The sequence below is a fragment of the Temnothorax longispinosus genome, chromosome 12 (genome assembly GCF_030848805.1).
Source record: "Temnothorax longispinosus isolate EJ_2023e chromosome 12, Tlon_JGU_v1, whole genome shotgun sequence".
Classification (NCBI taxonomy): Eukaryota; Metazoa; Arthropoda; class Insecta; order Hymenoptera; family Formicidae; genus Temnothorax; species Temnothorax longispinosus.
The window spans coordinates 1343222-1361751 of NC_092369.1; the positions used below are offsets into that span (position 1 = coordinate 1343222).

General features: G+C 35.9%; 1 protein-coding gene across 3 annotated transcripts in view; it reads right to left on the reverse strand.

Annotated features, from left to right (window-relative positions):
- The window catches only part of LOC139822677 (uncharacterized), a 190867-nt gene that overhangs the window by 160905 nt on the left and 11432 nt on the right, over window positions 1-18530 (reverse strand). The gene's annotated exons all lie outside the window — the stretch shown is intronic.

Genomic DNA, 18530 nt, shown 5'->3' on the forward strand with positions numbered 1-18530 from the left:
GTACAACGCTCTCTATTAATAAACGCGCTCTCATCAGTAATACTTAAAAGAAAACCGTTTCACACAGATCCGCTATATTCATCTACATAATTCGAAAAGAAGAGGTAATGGATCCCGTTCCTGTTCTGTGCATATGTGTGCATACATGTTCCTTTCATTTCTAGTATTTCAAAAATAAAATATTATATCATATTATTCGTCTTTGGATCGAGAGAACGAAGGTGACCGAACGTTAACAGGGGCCAGAAGGTTCCCAAAGGTGAATATCTCAAGAAGGATTTAAGAGATCGTCGATCTGAACGAAGAAATCAACGTGAAAAAGTCGTTGAGATATTTCCAGGGACTTAGGGAGCGACCCTGGATTACTTTAAATTTCCTTCGTTTTTCCTCACTTTCCCCTTCTTTCTCATTCACATTCCATCCGCATTGCCGTGAATCGTTTCTGTAAGGAACGTTTCGGCGAGAGAGCATGAATTTTTACCGTGGAAAAAGTCGTCGATTGAATGAAAAAGTTTTCCGATATATCTAGTTTACAAATTACGTAGAGAAAAAATATATTTTTTTTTATGCAACTGATTACAATAAGATGCTGATGGAGAAAACAAAGTAGGCAATGGAGATATTCTTTAGCTCCTTTATCATGCATAATTCTTTTTTTGTTTGTTAATAACTAGCGACAACCGATGACAAGATTGATATCCTGTTGAAAATGTTTGATTTTTTAGAAGAGACTTGATACTTTATGATTTGTTGACGTTACGTGACGCGCACGTGTAAATCAATGCATAAGAACTCGGATATATTTCATTCATGATTCGATAAACGCACAATGAACGTGGGCGAAACCAGATTTATGTCGATAGCGATAAGGGCATATGCAACCATCGCATGTACGGGTTTTACACTGGCGTATCTGGGATAAACTTTCGCATAACGTGCGAACGATCAATCTTGAATAAAGCACATTCGCAACGGCAATCCAAGAAGAAACGTGTTCACTAGTGCAACGCAAGCGTAAAATGACCCCGGCGGATACAAGAAACAGCGCAATACGAGAACGAGTTGTAGGATTTATTCCCATATTCTATATCACCCGTACACCGAGTGTACACCCGTAAAGACATATCAAACACCGCAATACGTACTCTCTAAATCTCATAGAGTGGTTTCGCCACTAATATATTAGAGTGATCGCGATGGTCACTCCAATTTGAGTAAATGCGGGAATAAAGTATTATAGGAATAAATTTTTCAAACAAATTTTTAGAGCGGCTACTCTACCGAAGTGATACGATCTTACTCTAAAGCTGAATCACGATTCCACTGAAATTTTCCACTCAAAATTTAGAACGACGTAATTCACTCCTATAGACACTGATCTATTGCACTCGAAAAGAGTGCAATTTCACTCCAACTTATAGAGTACAATTTAACTGTTTCTTAGGGTGGCAAATCATTCGAAGTGCACAAGCTCAATATACTTGCATTTCACTCTTCGACTTTTAGAGAGTGTATCGCAGATAAGTTAAGCTACTAAAAAACACCGAGTCTGGTATTTGACAAATATTGCAAGTAATAAGTAATGACGAATATTTCGGAAATAAAGTGACAGAAACATCAAATGTTCAGGATTAAATAGAAAGTAAAAAGAAAATAAATAAAATAAATCGTAACTATCCGTGTGCACGGATTGATTGGCAAACTCAGCCGCGGGTTATCCATGTTGGTACCCGCTTTCGACGCGTGTAAAAAAAAATGCCACGCAAGATTACCGCGCGAAGTGGGCCCGACGATCCGGTTATATTATACCGTATGTATTACCGCGGTATATTTGTTGTACGCGCAAACATCATCACAGCTATCTCGAATGCCGGGCCAATACACTGACGCTCTCTCGCCGAGCATAGAGAGAGAGAATAGTACTCGACTTTGACGTAGCTCGAAATCGATAGCGGTATCCATCGCTCATTCGCGGCTCGCGTACTCTCGTCCACGTATACGCGCGTGCATATTTTGTGCGAAGCCGAATAACAGCCTGTCACATGGAGGGCCAATGAAAAATGTACAGTGGAGGTAAATTGACAAAAAACGCGACGATCCAGTGTCGCACAAACGTATCGATGTAATGATAATAAAGTATATCCGATAAAGTATGTACGGATAATTGCGCGAAGAAGAATCCAGGGCGCGATTAAATCTTAAAACCGGATTCGCTGTTCTGGCATTTTATGTGCTTACGTTATTCTTGTTACACCTCGGTAAAAATGTGTACTTTTGATATTTGTGTCTTGTGATTTATGATTCTTTTTAAGATAAATAAAAGCACCTGGGTATAATAATAATAATAATCTCAATTTCCGGAGATTTAGCTTTCATTTGTTTAACGCGCGAAGCAAGAAAACGTCTTGTAATCAACGTCATTATAGACGTTGTAATCTCTTATGGCGTCGCAATAAATTGCCGCAAAAAGCAGCGCAGTGACGCCATATTTTGAAACTGTTTACCATGGAAGCCACCGCGATAGTAACAACACGGAGCCACATAATTCACGTAATTAGGAGAGAAATGCGAAGTCGAGTGTGATAAAAGCGGTAACATCCACGAAGCGCTCTAGATTCGTTCCGAGAAGTAATCGCAATCTGTAAATTGAAGTACGTGGGCGATATTCATTTATTTTACAATGGAACAACAAGAAACTGACGTACAATTAATCTTACCATAAGAGTGATTAACATACAGGCGCAAACACAAAGTACTGTTGATTTTCGTTTCGTTGCCCGCGTCAAAGAAATATGGAATCGCGTTAGCGCAATTGTACCCATAAATTTTTCCGCGGATTTTACCTTGCAGATACGTTCTTATCCGCCTCGTCAGTTCCGGTTTCCTGCAAATTGCCGATTACACGCGACCTCTATAAAAGCAAAACTAGAAGGTAGGACAAGAGAGAGAGAGAGAGAGTTTATCGTCCAACATAATTACTCTCGTAACACGGGTCATGTTATATTTCCTCGTCTTTAAGCGCGCCAGACGGCTGGTGATGCCGCACCATCGTCAAAGCAGAATAAAACGGTGACCGAAAACAGAAAGTGACGTGTAACTATATCTTCAACCACGTAAATTGTTTTCGCCAGAGTGGCACTGTGTTACGCTGAGGGATAGTATATAGTTCTCAATTAACCGGCGGCTCGCGGTGACAAATAAAAGCAAAAGCCAGGCGAGAGACTTTATTGTAGCCCCCGTCTACTTGCCGGACAAGCGTGCGGTGTTGAAATTGAGTTAGGTGAAAGCGCGCTACGCTGAAAACGGAGACGAGGGGGATACAGACGCAGATACGATATTTGCTATCGATGCATCACGCCTCAATAATAATCATCACCGGAACGCATAAAGCTGATGGAAATAGCGATTGCATGCTCGACGACGTATCGACAAGGCAGCGGACTGAAAGTTTCGATTATTCCACTGTTTCACAGCTTACGTGAAACGGCGCGATAAAAATTATCGGAAGTTACATTGAGAATCGTCATTTTTATCGTACCATACTGCACCTCTCGCGAATCTTAGAAGCATACTCGCTACAAGTCGAAGAGTAAAATATCACGCAAAACGAGTGACAGGCAAGTGTGACGAAAAGTAAAAATTGAGCCTGTAGAAGTGAATTATGTCACTCTACAATTTTAAGAAAAACTTCATTGTATTAAAATCATTTATCAGTCTTTAGTATGAGTATTTATAGGGTAAATTACACTTTGTTTACGCGATCTTAAAAAAAAAAGTAATTAAAATAAAATTACTGTTAACCATAATTGACGGCATCAGCAATACCGCTTTAATGCATTTAGCAAATTTCCCAACAAGATCAATATCAAACCATAGCACACATAAATAAAGCAGCCACAAAATGCCTAACGGTCAAACGAGTAGTAGGTAATGATCGATCAGTAATTGAAGGTGCCCCAGTAGTAACCTGCGGGGTGTAACCGACGAGGCGGCAGGAAAATGGTAGAGAGAAAGAAAGAAAGAAAGAGAGAGAGAGAGAGTGATGCGAGTCACGAGCAAACACTCCTCTTCTCGTCGCGGCTCCTTCCTCGTTTCCTTGCTTGTTCGTCTTGTTGGAAAGCCGGTTGAACGTGTTGAACCTCATGACTTATGGATCCGCACTGCACTCCACCGATCAACCTACCGCCACCGCCACCAACGAAGACCCTTGACTATTTCCCACTGTTACCAAACTCAAGCAACTCCCAACTATATTCCCACTCCTTGACGGCACTCCTTGCCAACGATGCTACCGGGTGTCTCGTGCAAACACGTTGTATTGCATGTCATCCGGCAAACAATTTCGAAATCCCTATCGTGGATGCGAAAGTTCGTAACGTAACTCATATCAAGACATATATAGCTACTTAACTACGTAACTGTAATAAGCGATCACGTTAAAATATTCATAAAAAAGAAATATTATTTATTGTCTCTTATATACTTTATACTTTATACTATATACTATACACTATATACTTAATAAAACTTGCCAGTCAGGCCGTTTAACTATACCGAATTATTATTTATTGTAATAGCTACTTAACTACGTAACTGTAATAAGCGATCACGTTAAAATATTCATAAAAAAGAAATATTATTTATTGTCTCTTATATACTTTATACTTTATACTATATACTATACACTATATACTTAATAAAACTTGCCAGTCAGGCCGTTTAACTATACCGAATTATTATTTATTGTAATAATACCTACAAAGAGAATCTGTCAAAGTAATAAAGTTATTTTAAAATCAGTGCAAAATTTACAACGACTAAATAACAACTGTCTCTCGTCGTTCAATCCTAGCTCGCATTTCAGTAGTAACGGATAGCCTTAGGCGGCCTGTCTGACCAAAACCGGACAGATCTACTATAATCAGATCCGATTGTCAACATTTCCCACGCTCTGTTCTCACCGCAACAAAAATCTAATTCTCGTTCTGACATAAGATATATACAATGCTACATAATAATATTTATTACTACATATAAAAATAAATTTCAATCGAATAAAAATCAGTCTTGTTTCAAAACATCTAGTATCAATTTTTTATGAAATATTCCTCCTCGCTAAAACTTAATGCGTAAAAAATCGCTCTCACAGGGGATACAGGGTATATTGGCGGTACTTTACGGACTCCAAACGACTGTTGGCTAAGCACGACACCTATTTTGTTTGTCGACCTACATAAGTAAACAGCACCTATTTGTCGCGGCTGTGCTCACCACGGCCGCAGCCAATTTGTCCTGGACTCGGGGCGACTGCACCCTCAACCTACAACGTTTTCCGAATGCGCTCCGTCGTTTTACGTGAGGCCGTGTACTTGATGCGACTACGAAGGCGAAGGACGGCGACGGACGGATAAGAAATTTATTGGCTCCCGAATAACTTTACGGTGAGTTATTCACGTGGTATATAGTCGCCTCACTCCCGCGAAATAGTTGGACACGCAAAGAACACAGAAGCAAGAGATTGAGAGAACGATATAAAAGGTTTCACACGAAGGACGTACAGTTCAAATTTTCTAAATGGTGTATGATGGAAAAAATGTTTACGTAGAAAAGTATGGCGGAAACTGCAGGATAACCAAAAAAGAAACTAAAAAAAATCGTGTAAAAATAAAGTTAAAAATATAGAATAAACATATTAGAACGTATTTATTAATAATCGAAGTAATTGATAATTAGAATAGTTTCTAAATAAAAGAGAAAAACGTTTTACGCATAATAGTTATTTGTGTAACAAGTGCTGTAAGATGGAAATTGGACGTGCGGAGTGGACGCACGAGCCGGAGGCGAGTTCGATCACTCGCACGTCCAATTTTCAACTTAACACACGTGTTATACACCCTATTTTATGTTGCAAGTGCGTGGAAAGTGGTCTATCGCGCACGCGTCGCGTGCGTAATGGGCCACTTTCCATGCACGTGTGACATAATAACATTTTGCATTACGATAATAATTATCGGATTAGAGTAAATCCGATATCAGTAAAAGAGAGGTAAATAGAAAATAAGCTTTTGTAGTGCAGTTGTTGTAATATTTTCTGTTGTAATATTTTCAAGAAATGGAAGAAGTATGACAGAATGGAAACGGTCATCGATATCGTCACTTCTTTACATATTCAAAAGATAAATATCTCGAATTCACTGTAACGATGGTCTACTTCTGTGGTCAAAAACGCTCAGCAAAATTCCCCGCAAATTTGCTGACGTAAAACACGCGTAATGTTAACATAAAATTCTATGAATTTCAGTGAATAGTATATAAACGTGCATTATCTGTAATTTGCACGCGCAATAAAGCCGCATTAGTCAGCGCGATTAAAAGGATAATCTTTCAATAATTTCTCTGGTCGATATAAACGTTGCAACACCATTTCACCATTAAATTTTAATATTAAATTTCGATATTAAATTTCTGAAAAGAAAATACGTTTGGTCACAAATTATATTGTGACCAGACGGAAACAAACGCGGTTTCTCTTTCAGGCATAAATTTCCTGCGGAATTAATGTAACATTTCATTCTAACTCATATGCCCTTTCCCATATTTGACATATATATTGCTATATTTTTAGCATGGTTAAATGTTTAACTTTAATTAATACGAATAAAATTACATGTATTTAACTTTCGAAATATCCAAAATAAACAAGTATGACAAATAATTACATGAAAAATTAAAAAGTTTGCAAAATCGGTGTAAGTCATTAATATCTTCCGATACAAATAAAAATAAAAATGATAATACTGAAATTAAATAAGTGACTTTGTTATTAATAGAAGAGAATTACTGAAGCAATTGTTCTGTCTCAAACAATACGCATAATACGATCGCTTCTTTATATTCAAAATGCAATTGTTATCCTATAATTTATCTCGGTGTGGGATTAGCACCGATACATATCTCGTTACATACTGATATCTCATTCGTGTTACATGATTCCACGTCATTTGCACATTGCGAGATCTACTGCCGTGACGACAAATACATTGTACAAAATAATTCTCTATCTTGTTAAACCCGTAAATAGATATTGCACATATTAAAAATATCCTTGTATAAATGGATGTACGAAAAATATTAAAAAGTTATAAGAACTTTTAAATAAAACTATTTACATTATTGCAAATTTTAAAATAAAATCCTATTCAATATATAGACAGAAAAATCGAAAAGCAGGATCAGAAGAAATCAGTGAGAAGACTTATTTCTTAAATTAATACAAAAACGAACTCTAGAAACCATTAATGATGGGATGACGCTAAGATAAAAGAAACGGTAATAAGAATAATGCGCTCGAATGGAAAACACTGTCAAGTAATATATCATCCCGTAAAGAGTGCAATGATAGATCGTACTGTAAGTTACAACGCCTTTGTTACGTTGTTGTTATTGTTGGTGATTTATCGACTTAGCTAAAGTTTTAATCGTATCCCGTTTAATCATAAAAAATAAAAGTGTATTAAGTTATTTATATCTGAATGAAATATTAAACAAAAATAATGCACCAGTTATTATTAAATTAGTATCATCGAACACGATATTATATCCCTTGTGACTGGTGACAATTTGGTTTATTTAATGAAAAGACTGAAATATCTGTTATATGCAGTGATACTGACAATTTTCTGGTCTAGAGAATATCGCAAAAAATATATACTGCAATAATGTCAAACGCAAAACGATCACATGCAGCGTTTAGATTGCAAATTGCAATATGTATGTCATAAATATAAAATCATATTGGCTTTTTATGTTTTTGATTCAATTTACAATAATTAAAAATATTTCCTTATTAAAAAAAAAAGATAAAATCTTGACAAAATAGTAGAATATCTATACGAGAAAAAATAGTAATATAATTATTTTGAAATTCAATTTTTGAAATTGGATTCCATTACTTCAATCCGATTTGCATACTATAGTATCGATAAAACCAAACTGTTGGAGCTATCAGTATTTCATGGCAAATATGATTATTTTATGTCTTATCTCGGCGCAGACCTAATAAAAAAATAGAAAATTCAGCAAATATAAAGGTCACCTATTTTATCTACTATCAGTACCTATCGTTATACTTCTTTGTTGATTTTTCTGTCGATCGTATCTTTTTATTTGTATTTTATTATGTTTTATTGTTTTATGATGTAGCACTATAGATACTTGTTCTATTCCATTTCATCTATAACTAATAGATTTCTTGCGAAATACAAACTGTAAAATTATATGCAATCTAAAATGTATGCATATTAGAACAGAAAATTAAAGTGACAACTATATTCATGCATGCAACTTTTAACGACGTCTAATTCGTATTGATTCTTTGTACTGACATTTTCGTGTTAATGTTACGATTGGATTGTAAAATCAACATTTATACCGATTGACGGAAACGAATCGAGCAATTGGAAATGTCCTGTAAGATTCTGAATGCGAGTAAAAGGACTCGATCTACAGGATGATCGAAATGCCTCGAAAACGGTAAGTGAAAAGTACATCTGTACATACTGTGCAGAGTTCCTACTTCACCATCGATCGAACGCTTTCAAATATATTGCTGACATCGCAAAGTAATTCATCGTGAAATGCTCTTCCGAAAAGAAGGACTCATCTTTGACTACCAAACGATTCGTTGGTAGTTGGGCTGTATCGTGAATTAGTGAATTACGCGAATTATGCCACCTCACTTCCTTTAACATCTCCCCCGAATGAAAAGCGAATTAGCATGCTATTACGGTACGTTACGTTACAAAATGTAATTTTTTATCTTTATTTATATTTTAATTTATACACAGAAATGTATTTATATGTGTTTCCTTTTTCATATATATTTAATATTTTTTGAAATTACTTGTTTCCTTTTTTGCCGTGCGTGCTTTATTCTGCTTTAATGCTCATAAATCTGATTTCCAAGGACGCAAAATGCGGAGATATTTTTCGTTTTGTCGCCTCGACGATTCACCGACAATTCTCTTGCATATTTTATTCGAAGGTTCGGTCAGTTTTCCAAAAGAGAAACTTTTCGCGAGGTCGTGAATGTGCGTCCCGCTGTTGCCGCCACGAATGGAGACGAAAAATTCCCATGAAAAACGCGAAAGGTCGCCGGTGGAGAATGAAAAACTGGTCTCAAATGGAACTTAATAAAACGCCGCTGACGCAAAACATGTCGATAAAATGCCCCTGGATTAAAAAAAGAGAATCGCAAACAACTACACAAACGCTAATTAATCTGTGAGCTTAAATCAGTAATCCAGTTAATTAAAACTTTGCTTTATTATTTAAAAATAGATTTCAAAACGTGATTCAAAGATAGATAAGACAGTAAAAAAAAAGAGAAAATGAAAGATATTATTACGCAATAAAAGTAGAGAAAAATCATGAAAATAATAATTCTACTAATTATTTATATAGCGTCCAATGTTACACCAGAAGGATGAAACAAAATAATTTGTGCGTATGTAATTTAAATATATTACAGCCATAAATATAATGAAAAAGAGAAAACAAAAATTTGAAGGATATATAAATAGATAGATGAATGGATTTATTTTACCTTAGGACAGAGGAATATAATAAAAATAATGCAAAAGAGGGATATAAAATAAGAGGAGAAACATCGTGATAAAAATAAACCGAGTATTTTTAGGAGATTAAACACGGTGAATGATATATTTACGTGCTGACTGCAAAACCATGGGAGACACTATGTAATAATAGCAATATCGTTTAAAGCTGATGATCGGATCGAAAAGATGATTAGATGTATAATAATATTTTAAGTACTATTTATATATAGTTATAGGTGATAAAAATTTACTTTATGTTTCTCTTTCTCTATCTAATTTCTAAATTTTTAAAAACACCAATAACCATATATTCATTATTAAAATTTAAAGCAATATTCCTTAATCATCATTGACAAATTTAAATTCTTGTTTATTGAAATAACATAGCCTAAAATCGACCTAATTTTACGATCAGGAGACGCGAAAGCGTCGCTCGCGTTTGTTAGCGTCTTGATCGCGAAAGGAAGTTTAAGTAGGGCGCGTTTCACTGCGGCTAGGATCTGTAACGTACGCAAGAAGGTCACGAACCAATCCTAAAACACATTCTACCGAGCTGGCACGTATAAGGGGCTAACCCCGTTTCCGGTTTCAAAGGACAAATAGCAGTAATCGATTTGTTGATTATTTACGGAGCGATATTCAGCGGGTTCTCAAGGGACCCGGCGAACATTATCGCGGTGAATTCCAAATTGTTCCAGTTAATTGATGAATGTAAATAAAAAATAAGCTCTCGCTATTCTGCTCGGTTTATTTCAAATACGCGCGTCTACCGGTTTACTCTTTTGCTTCCTCATAGAGGAAGCTTTGTTTTCATAAACTTCGTATATGGACCTTTGATCGCATAATCGCATATAAAGCTAGGTCTAATCAACCAAATCTTAAAGAATTATATATGAAATAGAGATAGAAAAAACCGAAGAAAATAGTATATTGTACAACGAGTGGGAAAAGTGGTCGATTCTGAATGAGTGCGACCATCACACTTATTTGGGCTCGATCATTCTTCCCACGAGTTGTTCATACTATTTTTCCTAACAAGAGCGTGAAACAGGCCGCTTTTCGCGCTTGTTTTACAATTTCATTTCTCCACTAGTTAAGAAATGGCTCCATTTCTCAATGCTTACGTCATCATTGCGAAATGGATCGTTTTGAGTGAGCAAAACGATCCATTTCTCCACTAATTGAAAAATGGAGCCATTTTTCAACTAGTGGAGAAATGAAATTGTAAAACAAGCGCGAAAAGCGGCCTGTTTCACGCTCTTGTTAGGAAAAATAGTATGAACAACTCGTGGGAAGAGTGGTTGAACCCAAATGAGTGTGATGGTTGCACTCGCTTCGCTCGTGCGACCGCAACTTCACACTCATTCAGAATCGACCACTTTTCCCACTAGTTGTATAATATACTATTTTAGTTTTTGATGCCAATGTGTTCAGAATGTTCTAAAACGTCGGAAAATCGTAATTTTATAAAATGTCCGTATGTGTGTATCAAAGGTCTACAATTTTTTCAGAAATGCCTGTAATAGCTCTAACTTCCGCAAATTTTGAGACATTAAGTTATTTCTAATTCTATTGTATTTTTCAGTCTTTTCTACCCCTATTTCATATATAATTCCTTAAGATTTAGTTGATTAGATCCAGTAGTTAGGGAGCTGGTGGCCAAATCGGTACATGATTTGTTCATGTTTCATATCGATAGGGATTAAAGTTCAGATCAATACGAATCGATTTGGTCCAGTCAATTAAGGTCCTACGTTGCTGCATTTTTGCATTGCGCTTCAAATTTGTAAAAAAAAAAGGGTTATACTAAATCATTTGCTCATGTCTGCCTCTGGGGCTGATGATCAAAATCATCCTGAAAACGAAGAAAATTCATGAGGCAGACAGCCAGGCTCTGCATTATCACGGGACGTAGTTGTAAAAATGTAAAAAAAAAGGCTACTAAGTCATTTGTTCATGGTTCTAGTTGCGTCCATTCGATTCATTATGACTCCCTGAATACGAAAAAAATTTGGCAGACAATTTTGCTCACTGATTTTGAGCTGTACAATTCTTTAAAATTCATGCATGGAATCAAGGGAAAGCGGATATTACGGCTGATTATTGTTATTATTAATAGTTTTACTATTATTATTTTATTTAGTAATTTTTATTAACAACCCAACAGGTAATGAAAAAGTAAAAAAAGCAAATAAATTTCGCAAAAAAAAGCAAAAATATTCAAATGGTCTGCCTTTGGAATATCAGAGTCCTGGATGTCTGCCTCATCGATTTTCTTCTTTTTTATAAGGAATCTAAACATCAGTCCAAGAGGCAGACATGAGCACATGATATAGCACACCTTTTTAAAGCCTTTTTAACATTTTTAAAGCGCTGTCAATTGACAACGCAGAAGCAACATGCTGGCAGACCATTTTTCTGTAGTCCTTCAATTGTCTTTAATCGAACAATTCAGGTCTGCCAAGTGTACACTTCATATACACTTTTTTAAATCATAAAAAAAACTTGAAAAATTGATTACTACAAACGTCAGAGCCCTGGATGTCTGCCTCTTCGATTTTCTTCGTTTTCAGAAGGATTCTGAACATCATGCAGCCTCAGAGGCAGACATGAACAAATCATATAGTACCTCCTATTTTTTAATAAATTCCAAGCGCTGTCAAATGACAACGCAGCGCTACCATGGTGGCAGACGCGGCCCTTAATGTTTCTTATGGTACAATTATTGCTATTAATAATGTCTGCCATGAACAAATCATATGGAAATTTTGGCCACCAGCTCCCTAACTACAGCTTTATACGCGATTAAAGGTCCATATGCGAAGTCCATATATGGACCATGTAGCCTGAACTCCCAAAATCAACATCGATTTGACATTGGTCGATTGTAAAAACCCCACTTGTGCTACTAAAGCTGACCCTCTATCAATTCATATATAAAAAAAAAGTTAAATTTAAAATTAAAAAAAGTGCGCAAATTAGAAACTTGCACATTGCTTCCTTATCGTTACAGATCGCTACCATTGCTCCTATTTTATTTCGCTCATAAAGCTTCCTCTACGCGGAAATCAAACTAATAAATACTAATAATTATGCATCAAATAAAATACAAGCTTCCTCATAAAAGGAGCTTTTTTAAGTCGGAGCTTTGTGAGCGAAATAAAATAGGAACAATAGTAGCGATCTGTAATGATAAGAAAAGCAATGTGCAAGTTTCTAATTTGCGCACTTTTTTATTTTTATTCTTCTTATTGTTCTGAAATTAGATTATATCTTGCTTCCACTAGCTCTTCCACAAATATTTGTTGCATTCATAATAACGTATGTACATGGTAAACATGATATGTAAATGTTATTGGTGCCCGCAGTGTATTGAACTCGGATCCGTGGGTTCGCTAAACCCAAATGACGGATCAGTTCACTCTTACGTGAGACGAATTATTAGTTTTCCAAGTTATGTCCGCCTCTCGAAATCTCCAGCCATCTCGCGTGCGATGCTTGAATTTTCATGAGAATATTGATCTCTCTTCCCGAATGAAAAGAGGCAAGTGTGAGAAGGAAAGGAGCCGTAAAAATGCACTCAACGCGATTCCAAGTATTGTCCTTTTTTCGCGCGAGCTACAGCCTACTCGCGAATAATTAAAAATCCCCGCTCCTCTGGCGCACCGAATCTTTCAGATATATATATTTCTAGGTTTGTGTTTCGAACGCACGTAATACATATTGCGACACAAGCAGTAAAATATAACGCGTCATTACCAGCAAGAATTTATAAATCGAACGCATTTTCCTTTATTAATAATTACACTGCCTGTGTGCAAAGCAATATTTTGGAAAGATAATAAAATAAAGCATCATCGTTATATCTTGTGTGATATTATCTTGTTTACCAGCCAACTTCAGGATTGTTATTTTCGTCCTAGCGATAAGGATACTTGTAACTGATTAGGATTAAATCGCCCCTGGAGATATAATGTCCAAAAGTTTTCAAGACCAAATTAGTCCCGAACTGGTACGAGTATTACATCTGGCAAAATGTGGATAACATAGTTCGCAGTGGAGGATAGCAGGCAGGGATTTCGCAGGATAAAACTAAAGGATTATCCTTGCCATTAACACTACTACTTCCTTCTCGCTATCTCCTTCCGAAACTCCGGCCGTTTGCTTTCAACGGGCTTAAAGTCCTCTCGATTATTCCAAAAGTTAAATGAAGTATTTATTAAATTAAACACAGTCCCCATTGTTAGAAGTTTCGTCAAGCAATTAATAAGATTTCTGAAATATTAATGTTATACTCCGGCGGGTTCCGAATGAAGTTCTCGCGTATAATGAACTGATATTATACTTTACGTAATAATAATCGCAATATAATTACGCGGCAAAAACTTTATCGTAAACGCTACCAAAACATTCTCCCTCTATTAAAATTTGTTAATTACTCCGGCTTTCTACGTTCTTCTTATCTAATTATATCGTATCATAATTACGCTTCAAATTGCGTGACAAAAAATTTATCTTGAGATTTTTATTGATCCGCACCAAATCCGTGACAGCTTTTAAAACTCCTCTCGCGAAAGGAGCATTTAAAGGCCGATAAAGGAAAGTTATGATCGAGTAATGCTCGAAAGTTGCGGGAACTCCTAGAATCAGAGTTGCCTACGGCGAAACGCAGTTATTGCATAACTTTAAGTCTGGCCCTTGGCTAATAATAGGAGGCATTGCACACGAGTATTCCTCAGATTCCAGTATTGAGAATTCGACATGGTGTAATACGTTGCTTCCAATTATTCGTCGTGCTACTTCAGTTATTTCGATAAACGCCTTAAATATCAGATGGTATTTAAGAAGAAAATTTTTAATGTTTGAATATATGTACCTATTATTGATTAATTTTCGAATTAAAATTAACAGTTATATATCAAGATTTTTGCAATATATGACAATCAGTATTCAAAATCTGATCACAATCGAACCGCTGGCGCCATTATTCTATTCCACTTGTAACGTCATGGTTTGACGAATGTGATTCTTGAACTAACGCGGGATATTAAAGCAGCAGTAATTTTATTATCTCCGAAATGAGAATTGATCACCCACGCATCCGTCTCTGTCAGACATTTCTTTCCCGTCAACCCAGCTCACTCCCCCAAGAACTACACTAAAGATGATATTATATTTCTATACGTTCACGCTGAAAGATGAATATGTATGATTATATATTTCAAGTTCATCTAATAAGACTGTAATACTGCAATGTGCGTACAAACATGTAAAATCTTAGATATGTAATAACTAAGCAGAAGTAAGATCCAAATTCAACGCAAATAATTTAAATTAAAACTCAGACCGCAAACAGTCCTAGAAATCCGAGTTGCGAATATAGAATGAATGTAAAAAGACATGTTTTCTCAGCAAATGTACAAGCACACGCAACATCGTAGAAATTATATTCAAATAATTAAAAGTAAAGCAAGGTATAAAAATATCACATCGCAATGAGAAAGCTTTTCTTATTTCGCGATGCGGTATTAAAATGGCAACAATTCCAATAGCTGCCTTCAAAACGCGACCCGGACTATGATGAAACGTGATCGTAAAACGTGGATGGCGCGCAACTCCGTCCGCTCGACTCGCGCGTTTTCCGCTGAAATTTCGCGCAATCATACCCACGCATTTAAAAGCCGGCGAGACAAATATTTGCGGAACATTTGCACTGCTCTGCAGCAAAATATTCGTCACAAGAAGACGTAATTAAAGCGATGTAAATTCGCGCGCATACCGCCGTTTATATTACGCGACAACGTGAACAAAAACAACGGAAACAATTTATCCTCCATGCGAACGGCCTCTCAACCGCCGTGTATTACCCAAGATAAATCATTATCGAATCTGTGTGATCTGTAATGCACGCATTTCGAGACGATAAAATGCGCTAAAGAGATGCATAGTAATATAAACAAAATACATCGACAATGATACGCGCGTGATATCTATATACATATAGATTCTACATTAAAATCATCCATGTGATGCTTATTTGTAATTTAATATTGGGTATCGTACCGAATTAATACCGCACGATTAATAATGAGTTTTTCTTTTTTTTTTTCCCTCAATTTTTAGGAGAAGTAAACAAGCAATTATGTATCACAGTCCGACCGCCAAAAAAAATCAGAGCTAATTCGGATACGAATGTGCGTTCATATCGCGAAACGATTTATGGATGACGCATGCAAGCCAGAATCGGCGATGCGCTATCATCGAGATAATTCAGTATCGGATTTGCGATAACGATGTACGTTTGCGACACACACACATACACTTACGCATACAAATAGCTGTACCATAAGGGTGACAGTTAATCGTGGGATCAGTCGCACAGAGAGAGATTTGCACTTTGCATCAGTCTATGCGCAGCTGAGGCAACTGAAAACTAATTGCCGTACGATTGTATGCTTCTCATATGAAAATTAATCAATTCTTTGTTTTCTTTCATGCTGATTTGCGATTAATTCAAATTAATTATTTGCGTTAATACTTGAACAATATTAAGATTTAAAATTTCTTTAAACTATATTCCGAAAATAATCTTGAAAAATTTTTGTCCATAATTAATTGTTAAAATTTATATTATATCTTCTCCCTAACACACACATAAATTATCCCACATTATATTATAGATATTTAATGTCGTGATGATACTTGCCATCCCTTTCTGTAATACTTCAATAACAATATAAATCAATTAAAATTTAAGTAGGTATCTAATCGTCAATAGAAGGTAACGTACCATGTTGTTATGTAATCGAACTTGTCGAATTTTGTAAACGTGCCACACGGGGCCAATGAGTGCGGAGAACTTTAATTATAATAGGCAGAGACAAGATTCGATTAGCACCCTCCGGGACGCACCTTGGATCGTGCCTATTACATCATATTCTATTCGACATAGTCCGACAACGCGTTGAAAATGAATGAACATAATTGAACAAATGTGTGTTACCGTGACAGTTGTTTTAGTTGTTTATCAATACAATTTGACCTCTGCCATCGTAAAATAACTATACAAGATGAGTAACTTGGAAGAAAATCAGAAAATGACAAAGTATTTACATATCAGCAACAATTTTCCTCTCTCGGTAAACATCTCGAAGAAATTCTTTTTCAGCTACAGTAACAAATTCACACAGCGCATTGTTTAGTTTCATCTATTATGCAAAATTTCATCAATAAACTTCCCGATATATTGGAAGTTTTGTTTCCAATTTCTTATGTCGGTATAATAGGCAACCATTTGCTAATTATTATCGTCCTAATAAATCACTTTTGTGAACTGATGTTCATTCAAGTCTACCGCACAGCTCAAGTGGCTTACGGTTTATGAACAATGAATGGCAAGCGACTGCTCGTTTACTTTTTAATCAGAAAATAATCTCAAAAAATTACCTGATAGCATTATAGCCAGAATTCCAGCCAGAGACTTTTCATCTTCTTTACAACTAGGTAACAATAAAGCGCAGGTGAATTTCACGGTCGAGATGCGAAGATCGCGAATAACCAGGTATTTTCAGCGCCGGTCATTGGAAAATGTTGAATTTAATTCTGTATGCACGCGCCACCGACTAATTTGGTTGCGATGCAAAACAGCTGTTACTCCATGGCCACGTAATGCTTGCCGCCGGGCTCGCTTTTCATCGGGCCAACGCGAAATTCCGGAAATTTTCGCAAAGTTGCCGCCGGGGACTTTGATACATACTTCCGGGAGCGCGCAAACCACCAAAGGGTATAATCCGCTAACCATGTGCATACTCATCACTGATCGTGATACTGCCGTCACTTTGCATTTTGAGTGATATTTCGGTAGCGCGTGAAATATCATTTTGATAACTAAACAATGCAGTATCGGATGCCGTTTCGCAATCAATTTGCGATAGTGCCTCTAATTATTCGAGAATTATACAAGCAATCGAATAAATTAAGTTAAAACAATTAGTCTAACGTTAAAATTGATTGATTTAATTTAGAAAGAACAATAAATAATGTTATGATTTATTTAAGAAAGAGTAAAATATTTGCAAAATTGACACTTTTTTTAAATCGTACAATCTTTTTCTGAAGATAATCTGGAACAAAATTACTTTGTTAACGGTTATTTTGTGCGAATGATAAAGTATTCAAATAGAGTAGAGGATTTGGATAAAAATAGAAATTCAAACAATGGAGATTCTATACTTAGATTCTGTATTTTCTAATCAATACACAGAAAAAAAAGAAGTGTTAAATCAAGACTCATATTCTTGCATATAAGCAAGAATCTATAATCTTCTTATACGAATTTCATTTTTTTCTTGATAAAATAAATACCCTATATAAATATCTTTATTCAAACAAGTTTTCTTCGCTTAATGTAATTTATATATATCTCATTTCAAGATTATAGATTCTTGCTTATATACAAGAATATAAGTCTTTCTTGATTTAACACTTCTTTTTTCTGTGTACTAATTAATACTTTTTATTACAAAATAGTTTTCAAATCGCTCACAGTGTAAAACAATTTGACAAAAGATTGCAAAGGAATGCTATTACTGCAACTGTTATGCGGCTAAAATCTCGCATATGCTTTCTCAACGCGCCGATAAATTAACAAAAAATTAAGTTGCGAGTCACGCGCGGAGAAAGATTTTTATCGGCGTTATTAAACTACGCACCGCAAAATTTGTTTGCACGAGAAATGAATCGTTGCCCAATATAATTCATCAAATCGACTGTCCATAAAACAGCGAAGTAAACTCGCGCAACACCATACGCATACGTACGGTTACCGCTCGTTTCGTTTTGTATTCACGTGTGACTCCTGGGACGCGGTTACACGGACAAAGTACTCGAGCGCGTTTTTGATTGCTTGTCTAG